A 13950-nucleotide genomic window follows, 5' to 3' on the forward strand; every position below is an offset into this window, starting at 1 on the left:
TTGCTTTTTCTTTCATTTCTGACATGTGACACATGATTCTTAGTATCGGATTTTAGTATTGGAAAAATTCTCTGATACTGATACCCTGTTTTTGCCTGGTATCGGACCGATATCCAATAACGATCAGATTTTTATTTCAGGTCAGTTTACATTTACATGTTGGCATTTAGCTGGCATTTAGTTTAGAAGCCTGAGGTTTGGATAATCAAGATTCTGCTGTTTGTTCTGGTTTTACCTTGCCAGTGTGGAATGCCCAGTAAGGTTGATATTGTATTTGTATAGTTTTAGTCATCAGTTGCCAGATGTAGCATAGCAGGTTAGCATTCTAGTCTTGCTTCCCCTATTGGACTGCTCCTTGTGCCTATTGGCGCTCACAGATTTACTCAATGCATGTTAAGCTTAGGCAAAATATGTGGGTCCTGATTACATTTAATTGTATTTTAATTTAAATAAACAAATACTGTAATACAAATAATAGTAATAATACATAAATCAATAACTTAAAAAAGGAAAAAACTCCTGACACTTGGCGGCATAATGTATAACCATCCAACTGTGGTGAGGAGAGGTTAATCATGCGCGTGGTCAAATCTTCATGGTTGATACAAATGTATTGTTAAAACATTGCTAATCAAATACAATTTAGATCAGGAGTTCAGTAGAGGACTTAACTTTCTCTGACCAGGAGAAAGGCTCAAGCACCACCCATCATTCTGTGAGTTTGCCTCTTAAGCTTTCTGGGAGAAAGCTTTTCTTCTAAGACACTGCTTCCGTTCACATGTTTATACGGGCTTATAAACCCAGGGTGCTCTGATTTTCATACAACGTCCTATGAATTACAATGATGATGACGATGAGGCACCTTCATTATCACACGCTCACTGTTATTTATTACATCACACGTGGGATCAGTTGATCCTGTAGCACTTAGCTCTTACAACGCAATATCTTAATCAACTCTCTTAAAATCCTGACATCATGGGCACAAATATTTTGCGGATAATTGAACCTGCTTTTTTCTTCTTCTTTTTTTCAGCATACTGTAGTCGGACTCTCCCTTGCTATATCGTAAAGTACTGTATAGTGTTGAGAGACAATAATGTTATTTGGCAGGTTTAGTGAGGATTAATAGAGAAAGGAGGACTTGCAAGGGACCATTTGATTTATTTGTTATTCTTAGACCATTATTGTGACATCATTCCCTATTATTGAATTCAACCTTTCAGGAACAGAGTCTGGAAATCAGACCTAGAAACACACAGAGGACCTGGTGACAGGGATGATCCCTGAGAGAGGACATGTCCCCTGTACCGCTACAGTGCACGTCAATTACGGTAACGGAAGCTTGTGGGCTCTTGCCTGTGCAGTGGCCTTCTCCAAAGCTGTTGAGTTAATCTGTCTGTAATTAAGTCCACCCCGTTTTTGAGAGTGAATGCATCCATACATGATCAAATATGAATATGAATAATTGGGTTGTGCGAAGCAATACAATATTATATGATACAGCGTGATACTCTATTTATTGTCCCAAAGGTAATTCAGTTTGTGAGGCCAGAACAGGTAACAGGATCATACACAACAGTGAGCAAATACAGAAAAAACCATGTTCCCAAGTTCACAAATATCCCCAGTTATTTTCTCCAAGTCAAGTCTATTCATATGCATGGGGAGAACACAGTGCACAAATACAGTAGGCTACACAACACAAACAACAATGGGCAGGGGCAGCATATAAATGAACAGTCGCAGGCTTATGGCATTCACAGTTACAGTTATCAGGCTATGCTCAGGGAGAGACCATGGAAATGCTAATGGGAATGTGCTTGTGAGAGAATGCACATATGAACGCCATTAGCCATAATAACTAGAATGGCACACAGATAGCAACAGCTGCGCTACAGTACAGGTCTACCTGTAAACCTGACAGCCACAATATTTAGAACAATACCAGGTAGACTGAGAAGACTTATGAGAAATATGGCTGAAATAATGACTTTTAGAATAGGTAATCAGAGCGGACCTCACCTACTGTCCCCTCAGTCGGACATCTCCTCAGTCACCAGCTTGGTCCCTAGTACAATATTCTGTACATCAGTCACTTTGACCTTGATCAGTGCCATCAACCTTTGACTAATTTGAAAATGAGAAATCGATAGTGCAGGTCCTCGCCTGACTCAACATATCCACCAAGGTTGAGCCAAAGTGGATGAGAACTGCACCAGTTAGTCATGGACAGACAGACAGACACACACACACACACACACACACACACACACACACACACACACACACACACGCACACACACACGCACGCACGCACGCACGCACACACACACACACACACACACACACACACACACACACACACACACACAAGTGATTATACTGTAATACACCCTTGCACTTTGTGCGTGGGCGTAATAACTATTTTTTGTGTCTAATCACAGGTTTAGACAACAAGCACAAGTTGTAATCCAGGTTGTTACCGTATGTTGTGTGTTGTGTTGAGAGATCACCAAAACCAATGGTGGCTTTGAAGCGCAGGCTGTTTGGCTGCATTACAAATAGACTTTCTATTACTGCACCATGTCCTTCTTTGAAGAGACTTGTAAAACAGAACATATGCTTTTTTCTTTTTCTTTCTAAAGTTCTAACAAATAATCGTAATTGTAAAAGCCTCAAGAGTGCAAAGCTCTTTCGTAGAAACGGAACGTAATCAAAGGCTCCGACTATCAGGGCGGATAACGTTACTTCCAACCCGACAATTAGACTTGTAAACGAATGACTTAGTAAACGAAGCCAGTAGTAGTGGGTGTGCTATGGTTTCATCTACAGTATACTACAATCACTGAATTCAAAAGTGAATGTAGATAACTGTATTTGGTATGCAAGGCAGCAGATTATCTTCCCTGATGATTATAGACCCACACATGATTCAGGATCGATTTAGATTAAGTGGATGCTCATAGTGCATTAATTCAGCCACTCATGTATAATGCTTATGAAGTAACAGTGTCATAACATATTCATAACACATCCACACACGTCAAGGGTATGCACAGGCATACAGAGTATACTCTGTATATATATATATATATATATATATATATATATATATATATATATATATATATATATATATATATATATATATATATATATATATATATATATATATATATATATATATATCTTTCTCTTAGTGTAGCCTATCATCCTAGTTATCGTTAAAATACACAAGAAGGTGGGGGTGACAGAATACCCACAGTTTGCTGGTTCCTGGCTGTGTATATTTACCGCTAGATTTAGCGTAGCTGGGAAAATGTACATAGACTGAACTTTAGATCTCCCGGGGGACGGTATGTCATGTAATTTTATTTTACTTACTCAGAAGCATTGAACTTTGATGAACTTTACTGGGATGAACTTTAGATCTCTACTCAGAAGCATTTTATATTACCTGAACATAAAATTCGGGCCACTTTTTTGCCAAACCCCGAAGTTGTTGAAATGGTCCAACTTCTCAACATTTAAATGGATAGTCTGTCTGTTTACTGGGCGCTGCCATGATGAATCGAATGTGACTTGGAGTGAAAATAACAAATTGTACGTTCTAATCAAGATGTCAGCCCCCAGTAAACAGACAGACTCTCCGTTTACATTTCAAGAAGTTGGACTATTCCAACAACTTCGGGGTTTGGCAAATAAGTGGCCGGGATTTTATGTTCAGGTATCCGGCTGCGATATGAAAGCGAGCAAAGTGCAGCGGTACGTATACAAGTACAGTGTGCTCCCCTCTCCCTGCAGCACATCGTTCAACCACGTGTCACGACTGTGACCGTGCGCTGATATTTCCCAAGCATGTGAAATGTTACAAATCAGTCGTATCTTCTCTTCTTTTCGACACCGTGACAGTCACGTGAATTACCCCGGCGAGAAGAAGAACCGTTCACTCGGATTGTCATAAGTGAAAGCCTGAACAACCATGACTATGCAGTTGGCATCCACGAGGGAGTACAGGGTTTATGAGATCATTTTCAGCCCGTGACAATGGCTGGGATGGGACGCGGTGCCGCGCCGTCCCTCCACCCATCCATCCATCCACAGGGAAGGACGGGGCTCTAACAAACGAGCGCCTCCCCTCCTGCCCCTCTGGATGCACCCGCCACTGCAGCCAGATGCACGAACCAGATGCACACAGCTTGTCTGCCGCCTTGCCCGCTTCAATAACTCTCATTACAATAATTGTTGCTTAATGTTTTCATAATCTGCTGCTTAGAGGAAACTGTTTTCCTTTCTCCAAAAACCGTAGCTGGCTCCCCACGGCCCTATTTTCGATGCTATTTATTTTATTTCCCCCCCACCCTTCCTCGCTCAATCCCAATAATGAATCGGGATCCGTCCCAGCTGGCCGCCTTCCCTGATCGAGGAAAGTGTCGGCAGAGCCGCGGCTGGCTTGAGTGCACCACAAAACAGAGCCATCCGAGGAAAGGCCAACGGATTCCGCCCCCCCCCCACCCCACCCCCCGCCGACTTAATGAGTCGCTCACATGGCATATTTGGCACCCGGCTCTCAGCATCTGGTACTTGGGTGGCCACGCGTATTCACACAGTTTACTTACATTTCACCTCTGCCGTTACTCACAATGAATGATGGCCTACTTTACCCCCACGGCTCCGCGGGGTGCGTTTCCATCCAGAGAGCCCCGCCACGCCGGAGCACGGGACGGAGGGATAAGCACAGCGACACAATGCAGAGATAAACACTGCTGAGGACCGTACAGGGGTGGGCAGCAGGGGTTGTTTGTTGCTTGATTTTGTGTGAGGGTCCCACGAGGCTCGATTGGTAAGCAGTGAAAGCTGTCTGCCACCTATGAATATGTGCAATTATCCACGTAATGCTCATAATCTATCAGTTTTGAATGGGACGTTTAGGCCATATCATAAAGTACTGTAACGTTGCTTGGTTTTGCACCACATTATTCACGACTCTCGAGGCAGATGTATTTCTCAGTTCAGGTCTTTATTCCAACTCTCAGTTACAGGCTGCAGTTCCATTGCCTTATTGCTACACATTCCCATGCCTCAAGAGGCCGCACCCCAGGTGCTCCACCCTCTTATAGCCTCCCCAGGTCAGCCTGCACACTCTCGACTCTGTCAACCCGCGGCTGGCGTGACCAATAGCGTGGCCGCCAGCCCCGGGATGGCGGAGTGCAGAGTGGCAGCTCGACTGACCAACCACCCAAATCCCAGGGTCGCTACATTACCCGCCCACAACAAAGTCCCTCACCCAGTGGGACGAACCAAAACCACCCCCAGTCCACAAAATTACTCCCCCCCCCCCCCAACAATGCTAGGCCAGCAGCTAGTCACGCGACACTTCCGGTGGCTATACCTAACTGTAACATTACCCACGGTGCTGCGCCACCTAATGGGCTTCTGCCATCCTGTGGACTAATTCAGGTGGTGCAGCTCATGTCCTTATTCATTATTTTGTTCTATGTGATTCTTATCAATTTGTTGTCTGTGCATTTGATGTCTGTCTTGTCTGTGATGTTCCACTCCCTGGCCTAATGTCTCCCCTCTCTGTGTTGGTTTTGTGATCTGGTTTAGTGTTGTTATCTTGTGTGTATTTATATTTCAACCATGTAATGTTTATGTGTCACTCTGTTCTTCCCAGCTGAGTCTAATTACCCAATTACCCTCCTGTGTCAATCAGTGTCTGTATATATGCCTGTGAGTTCCCTGTCTTCCCGGTTGCGTCATTACTCTGTGTTCCATGGTTCCTGTTGTGTTGCTCATTTGTTTGTCAGTCGTTCGTGATACACCTTTTTGTAAGTAGATATTCTGTTCTTGTCAAAGTCTCTATCGCTCCTGTCATGGAGGATAGTTTCAATTATAGTGTTTTTGTTTTGTAGGGCAATTAGCTCGTGAGAAGTATTGCTCTCTCTCTGTCTTCTTCTTTTTTCGTGTAATGTCAGAGGTCCAACTCTGTATCTTGTAGCCATGCCCTTAACTCTGGTACCACATCAAAGAGGGCTTCCGAGGGTGGTTTGTATAGGGGGCAGATGGTGTGGTCAACAGTCTGCTCAGGGTCTCCACACTCACATGCAGCGCTGTCTACCAGGCCCCACTTCTTTAATGCTGCTTTAAAGCGACCGACCCCAGATCTTAAATGGTTCAGCAGAACCCATTACCGGCGTGGAAGATCGTCTCCTGTGGCGCCATCTCCTGGATCCCAGATGTAGTGGTGGATACGGGTTGGCCCAGCACTCTCCCACTCTCTCTTCCAGGCTGCCGCCAGCCATCCATTTCTGTATAGGTCCTCAGTGGTGGAACAGAGCATCTCTTGTGCCGCCTTGTTGTAGGGGTGGCGGGACTTGAGTCTGCTCATAGGTGCTGTTGTTGTTGTGGTGTTATGTAGGGTGTGCCAGTCATGCTTCACTGCTTTCCTTGCTAGGGCGAGAGTGGCAGCCTCTCGTCGTAGACCAGCTGGTGCGATTCCTGCAAGGACTGGCAGCAGGAAGACGGGTGTAGCCTTCAGGCATCCAGTGATGATCCGGAGGGCGTTGTTAGTAGCCGCATCAACTTTTTTAACGTGTGGGCTTCTGCTCCAGACTGGGGCACAGTACTCCGCTGCCGAGAAGACCAGGGCTTGGGTGGATATCCGAAGGGTCTTGGCAGTGGCTCCCCAGGTTGTACCAGCGAGGTGTCGGATCAGCGCAACCCTTGATGTTGTCTTTGCCCTGACATCTTCGAGGTGTTGTTTGAAGGACAGTGTCCGATCCAGACGCACACCAAGGTATTTAGGGGCTTGCTGGGACTCCAGGCGCTTGTGGTCCGCACCTGCCTTCATCTATCCTCTGCTGGTCTGCGCCTGGGTTCTTCTCTATCCACCATTTATCATGCCCCATCGTAACACCTAACCACCGGTTACGACGCCACGCTCACTGCTAGCCCCGTCGTGCTCTGTTGGTTACCGGCTGCAACCCTCTCTGTCAGGCCCCAAGAGACGACAACCACCAAATCCCATTGGTTCCAGGTTGCTCACGTCCTCCTGTTCCCAGACTGATAGAGAGACGCCCTCCCCAATAACAGAGACGTCTTGCTTCCCATCCCACACAATGCTATGCACAGCTAGCTACACAACACTGCCAGTGGCTACACCTAACCCCAATACCCGCTAAACACAGTAGCTAAATCCACAAACAGTACACCGACCCACAGTTCACAATACCCCGTACACAGTTCACAGTACCCAGTACCCACAGTTCACAGTACCCCATACACAGTTCACAGTACCCAGTACCCACAGTTCACAGTACCCCGTACACAGTTCACAGTACCCCGTACACAGTTCACAGTACCCTGTCAGAGAGTTCCATTTCCATCATGGCTCTACCAATGCAGAGAGTTCCATAGCGTCGCCGCCAGCCCCGGGATGGCGGAGTGCAGAGTGGCAGCTCGACTGACCAACCACCCAAATCCCAGGGTCGCTACAGTACATACACAGTGCAGATGCTATGTCGTTGTTTTCCTTCACCCACAGTGATGACACGGAGAAAATCCCTCCGTTATGTCTCTGGGGTAGAACTTTTTCCCCCGCGTTCATTTAGTCAGTGATTCCTCGTCTTAACAGCGTGTCTAGCAGTGGGGCGGAGAGTTATTCCTGCAGCGACAAATACAGTCAGTCACTGTCATTCTTTCCTTCAGGTGTATTGATTGATTGATTCTTTATTTTTACTATGGTTGGGCTGACAGTTATTTCATCCCTGCACCTGTATCCTAACCCATACCTTTTGACCAGCCAGAATCCCCATTCAGCAATTATTACTGTATATCTGTATATGAAAACACACTCATCATTTGCAGTAGGGAAGTTTGAGGAAAGAATAGCAAAGAATAGGGACATTTGAGGAAAGAATAGGCTGCAGTAGGGACATTTGAAAAGGGAATAGGCTGCAGCAGGCGTTTCAAAACAGGACAGGCACAGGATGAATGGATGAATGATAGGGGGCCTCGGACGATGACTGCCTCTGTGGGTCTTGCCTGAGTCATTTATTAAATACACATTAGCTCATGAATCGCTTCACTTGTGAGGTCAATGTCAATTAATAAAGAATCAGGATACCCTTCACACTGTTGCATTTGTGCTTCAGCCAAAACCATTGTTTGTGCTGCTATGACGAATGAGAAGAGAATAAAGGTATTTGAAAGTTGTATCCTGCTACTCAAAGTGCTTCTGACATTTTTCTTTACGAACAATTCATTTCGAACTAATTCATTTTAATTGAAGTCACCGATGGTACGTAGTGGTAGCATATAGCCAAATATCTCCTACTCATTCAAGCTCAGAATAGTTTGAGTCCCCTGCCATGAGCCAGGCTGCCCATTCTCGTTCCTTCCCTTCCCTCGCCCACTCACTCAGTCAAGTAATAAGCAGTGGAATGGAATGAAAATAAGATAAGACAGACCTGTATTCAGCCAGAGGGGAAATACAGGTGCCATAGCAGCAACAGGAGGAGAGGAGGGGTGCAGGCAGGATGATGATAATATATAAAAATAAGAATAAAATAAATTACAAGAAAGATATAGATAAGAAAAATAAATAAATATCTGATCTGCAACTGGATCTGAACTGATATATAATACAGACTCTATCCTAAGTCTACCCCAGGTGGTACAAATATAAATAACCAACCCAAATCCACCCTGTACAAATATACAATACTCCTTACTAAGTCCTAGTCTACCCTGGTATAAATAAACGGATTAAACTGATTATCAATAAATATAAATGTACGTATACAAATAAGTTTGAAGGTGTGAATAATATGAATGAGTGATATGCGCGTCATTGTGCAAAGTGCACCAGAGTCCGTGCAGGGTTCACAAGTTCAGTCCTCCGGCAGTTAACCAAGTGAAGCACTCAAATGTGGCACTGCTACAGTAGATGCACACTTACCCTTAACCGCCAGAGGTGTACTCTCTTGCTGAAGCAGTGATGGCTGGCTGCTATAACCTGATGCACCAGATGGTTTGTTACACGGAACCACCTGAGAGGCCGTCCCTGGAAAATACTTGGCAGGTGACTGGATGAACCATCTGGCTATCTATGGAAGGCTTCTTAGGAACACAACGTCTTGAAACGACACCGGAAGTGTTGTCCCTTACTACACACAACATGTGGGTAATAGGAACACAATTAAATTGTGCGTGTATGACTGTACCCAGTATGTGTGTATGTATCCGTACGTGTTTAGCTGGGGACACTGTGCTCTTTCAGCACATCTGTTGTAATAGTGAAGGGTGATTATTGACCGATCTGTCTGGGGATCAGAATGCATCTCATTTTTCTCTAATTATCTCACACGTGCATGCTGCCTGCCAGTGACATTTAGCAAGGGCTTTTTCTACCCAAGTCACCGGGAGGGCCCAGATGCCATTAGGTGATAAGGTTCATTTATTGTGAGGCCTTCATCAGCACATTTTCCCCCGCCTTAAGGCATAAAATACAATCCACTGATTACCATCAGTCCCATATCGGGAGAAACATAATAGCCCCACTCTGAAGGTGAACCGTCTGAGGGCACGGTCTTTACTCAGTACAGACAACCGCCACAGAAATGTGCACAGTTAGAGGATTATCTCTTCTCGCTTTGTGTCTGGGGTGTTTATCGTATAGAGGGGGAATGAATGAAGCTGTTTTCTATTCGTACGTCAATGTTACAGTCATGCAGAACTCTTTAATTAAAAAAATTTGTTAATGACATGTCCTTCATACTCGTGGCTTGTACCTTGAAGTAATGTTACTGTTAAGGATTATTAATTGATACGAAGACTAATTGGAATCAAGTGAAAGTGTCTAACGGGACTCGATAATTGAAATGATCCAGTCCACTAACATGCCCTTGGGAACGAGTGCCAAAACAAATAGCTTTGCATTCGGCGACAGTAGAATTGTCCAGCCAAGTGCAATAGACAAGTTAATGACACAATATGACCCCCCCCCCCCCCCCCGCAACTATATTTTTATTGTCTCGCAATCAGATATGGTCTACTACAAGCTGCATTGGCACTATCTAATAATGAAGCTGGTTGTGTAAGAGAGACCATCTCCAGTGGATATTGATGGATGTAATGGTTAGGACAGCTAATTAGTTGGGTTGGTTGTCTTTGATTTATATAGTCTTTCCTATCATTCCTTAATCAGCTGAAACCAATGAGCCATACACACAAGACACAACCCATTTAATTAGCGAGGCTATGATGGCGGCAGAACTGGCGAGCTGAGCTCGAGGAGCTTTTACAGCCTCGAATCAGGCTGTCACGTTTTCTGCATTGATAATTCAAATCATTGAGTTGTAATTACCCGCTGTGCATTGTTTAGGTGGTATCAGGACAACACACTGGCACCATTTGCTTAGTTGGAGATCTGAGAGGAGGACAATAAATCCATTTTTAAAAGGGATCCCCCACTGCTCCTGTCCCAGCAGGTCTCTCTTTACTATCTGATTTGCAGATTTCTTGAGAAAATTATTAAAAGTAAAGAGTTTATTATTTTGCAATCACTGCAGACCTGATCGTGGGTGCCAGGCACAGAGCCTATCTTTTTGTAGAAGAAGAAGAAGTCTTTGTCAAGCATATGAACACACACATGTGAGATGGGCAACACACAGGAACACACACACACACATGCATTGGGTTGCCGATGAAATGCGTCTCTGCGCTTGAACCATCCCGCCGTCCTTCCCCCCAAGGGCAGCCGGGAGCAGACATGGGCTGCGGTGTGGGCCGCGCCCCGGGGACCGGGGAAGTGCTCCTGTCCGTCTTTGTCAGGGATGCGATCTGTTCTGCATGTCAGTGCGATCTGTTCTGATCTGTCAGTGTTAGTGATCTGTTCTGCATGTTTTTCCATTGTGTTTATCTCTTTTTCTGGGAAAAACCCTTGCAAGCCACAGGGAGAACATGCAAAATCCACACAGAAACTGTACATTTGCTTTTGTTTTACATAGAATACAATGCAACATTTGGTGTCACCATTATTTGGTCAGATGACCTGTAGGTTTTGCTGTTGTTAAAGGAACACACCAACATTTGGGGAAATTAGCTTACCGTCTTCTCCAGAGAGAGACAAGAAGATATATACCAGTTTCCTCTCTGTGTGTTCAGTAGAAAGCTATCTGGCTGCATGTTAGCCTAGCTTAGCACAATTAATGGAAGTGGACATGGCCGGTTAGCCTTCGGGAGAGGTGTTAGTTGGACAATGCCTAGGCTAACCGGTCAACCTGTCATGTCCGAGAGAGAGAGAGAGAGAGACTTGACTCTAAAACGGTGACGCTGCACGGTTTACCCGCCAAAGTGGCTGGTAAGAAAGACGGTGTTACACGCCACTGCCAAATTCTACCGCATTTGGCGGGTGTTAATGTCAAGCCCTGCTTAAGACCATAAGATGGTAACTGACTGTTTTGACTGACAATACTCATCAACACATTGGACGCCAGACCCGAGATAAGTCGGGTTAACTTGCCATCGCTTGAGCGCCAAACCCGAGAAAAGTCGGGTTTTGGTCATTATTTATTTTATTCGCTATTTCCATTCATAATCCATTGAGGGAGCCTGATGTTATCATTGGGAATGGGTCTGAGATTGCGGCCGGTATTGCACATCCTTGGAAACTCTCTGGCTTGGCCTGTACATCGATCTAAAAAGTCCTGTCCGGGTTTTCCTAGTCGATCATGGCGAGCGGTTATAACACATGGATTGAGGATAATCAAGTACTCCTGATTCATGTTCTTTGGTGGATTATGTTGGCAACACGATCGACATCAATACTTGGAATGGCAATCAGATAATTGGAATATTCTTGCAGTACATCCTAGTCAAGGTAAGGGCTATATGGTATCAATCTTGCGTTGATCCGAGCATACCTTCATTGTGATCCAAAAGTGTTACTGTAACGTTACTCCACAAACAACGTATGCCGTTGGTGACGATCGAATCATAGAACCCCCCCACCCTTTCATGCATGCATGATGAAACATAATACCGATAATATAGCGTTGATTTCAGATTGATTGTTGATCCAGGCGAGGAATGCCACGGTTTCTAGTGAAATGCACTAAACGCTGCATAGCGGCGTTTCCTGGGATTACACAGAATTACTCTAAAACTGTAACGTCTGGGCTTTCTCTCCCTATTCAGGATTGGAAGCTCTGCTGCCATCCTGGAATTCTCACTCTGTCTCTGTAATTATCCCTGATTGTTGTCACCTGACTGTGTTTTGTGTCACTGGTTCTGATTGGGTCTGCCAGCTGTGTTGAGGCCTTTATAGTAATACCTTGCCTCTCTCTTTTTGTCGGTTCTTCAGTAGTGTTACTGGGAACAGCCGTCCACGGGCAGAAGTTGGATATCTTGGCCGTTATTATGATTTAAAGTTATCTTTTTTCCCCACAAATTGAACAATAGATACTCAATGTCAAATGGGCAATAGTTTTATATCCATAGCTATGATATTTAATATAGTTTTAGCCCTGCAAACACTGGCTTTCCCCATTCATTAAAGCGCTGGCATTCATGCCACACCTCTGGCGCTGAAAGTGTTAAGCATTGGGTATATTGCTGTGCATTGTTATGTCCGCAGAGCGAGAATAATTAAATTGGTAGCGTGTGTGTCACATTTTTGCTACCATGTGCTTTAAGATGCGTTCTAATAATAGATTTCCCTAAACAGTTACTCAAGCACTACTCGAGTAATTCATGTGTACTCGATCTGTGAAAACATTACTCATGCCCATCCCTAGCTACAACATCTCAGAACTTGTATTCATTTTGTATTTAGATAATAGCAGACAAAATTATTGAAATGTCAATGTGCCAGTTAAAAATTAACATTTCTATTATGTTGTCTGCTATTAGCTAAATACAAGGCACGTTCTGAGATCAGTTTAGTTGGTTTTACATGTACACAACATAAAATAATCTCCAGTTAGTTTAGTTATCTACTAACTATAAAATAAACCCTTTAGCCTACCTAATTCCTCACATGGCTGAATGCTAATGAAGCTAGGCTAACGCCATTTGTTGACAGAGTCTGGCTATGGGGCGACAATAATGTGGTCAAGAGGCATGGTTTCTACCTTCAGCCATTAATCAGCGTGGTTTATTATTTGCATGGTAAAGCAGCAGTACATGAGTTCTCCTCTCCGTGAGAGGCAGGTGGGAAAGAGGTAGAGGGGGAGGAGACATCTCCTTAAATACTCTCCACCTGGTGGTAGCATTAGCGGCTCCGCCTATAGCGCCCTCTAGTGGAAACAGTTATATGCCGTATTTGCTATCGCGTTCCGCTCTGAGCCGTATGAGATATTCTATCTCCTATGATACCTATTGTATCCCCTTACGAACAAAAAAAATACATGCACCACACCTGTATGGGGCTCCGCCCCCATGGTGGCACCGCCCATATAGCAGTGACGGTAGTCACCACACACCCTTCCTCTATTTTCGTCCCAGCGTACTCGGATGCGTGCACCGTACGATAAACGAGTAGGATGAAAAGATTAAAGAAGATTCGTAATATTGAGGGCTTACCGGAGGATTGTGTTTCCCTGGATTCTCCGGAGCTTGTTTCGACGACACAGACCTGTGCTGGTGGTTCCTCGGCTGACGGCGACGGACCGGGGGGCAGCGTACAAGGTTTGGCTAACGGGTCGGCTTGTACAAAGGTGAGGTCTGTGTCAGTAGGCATCGATGTCGGTGTTAGTCGTGCTGTGGAGTATGTTTCAGCACCGGGGCCGGGGCGGCTTGGCGATCGTTCCACTGTCGTGGGCGATGTCTTGGCGATCCTGGAACATGCTGTTAACACTAATGCTACTACTGTTTTTTCTGCTAACACTGATGTTGACGCTGGAATGTCTAGTAATCCCCGCCGCGGGTTTCCGCTCTTCCCTC

Source organism: Notolepis coatsorum, assembly GCF_963971535.1.
Source record: "Notolepis coatsorum genome assembly, chromosome: 1".
Taxonomy (NCBI): Eukaryota; Metazoa; Chordata; class Actinopteri; order Aulopiformes; family Paralepididae; genus Notolepis; species Notolepis coatsorum.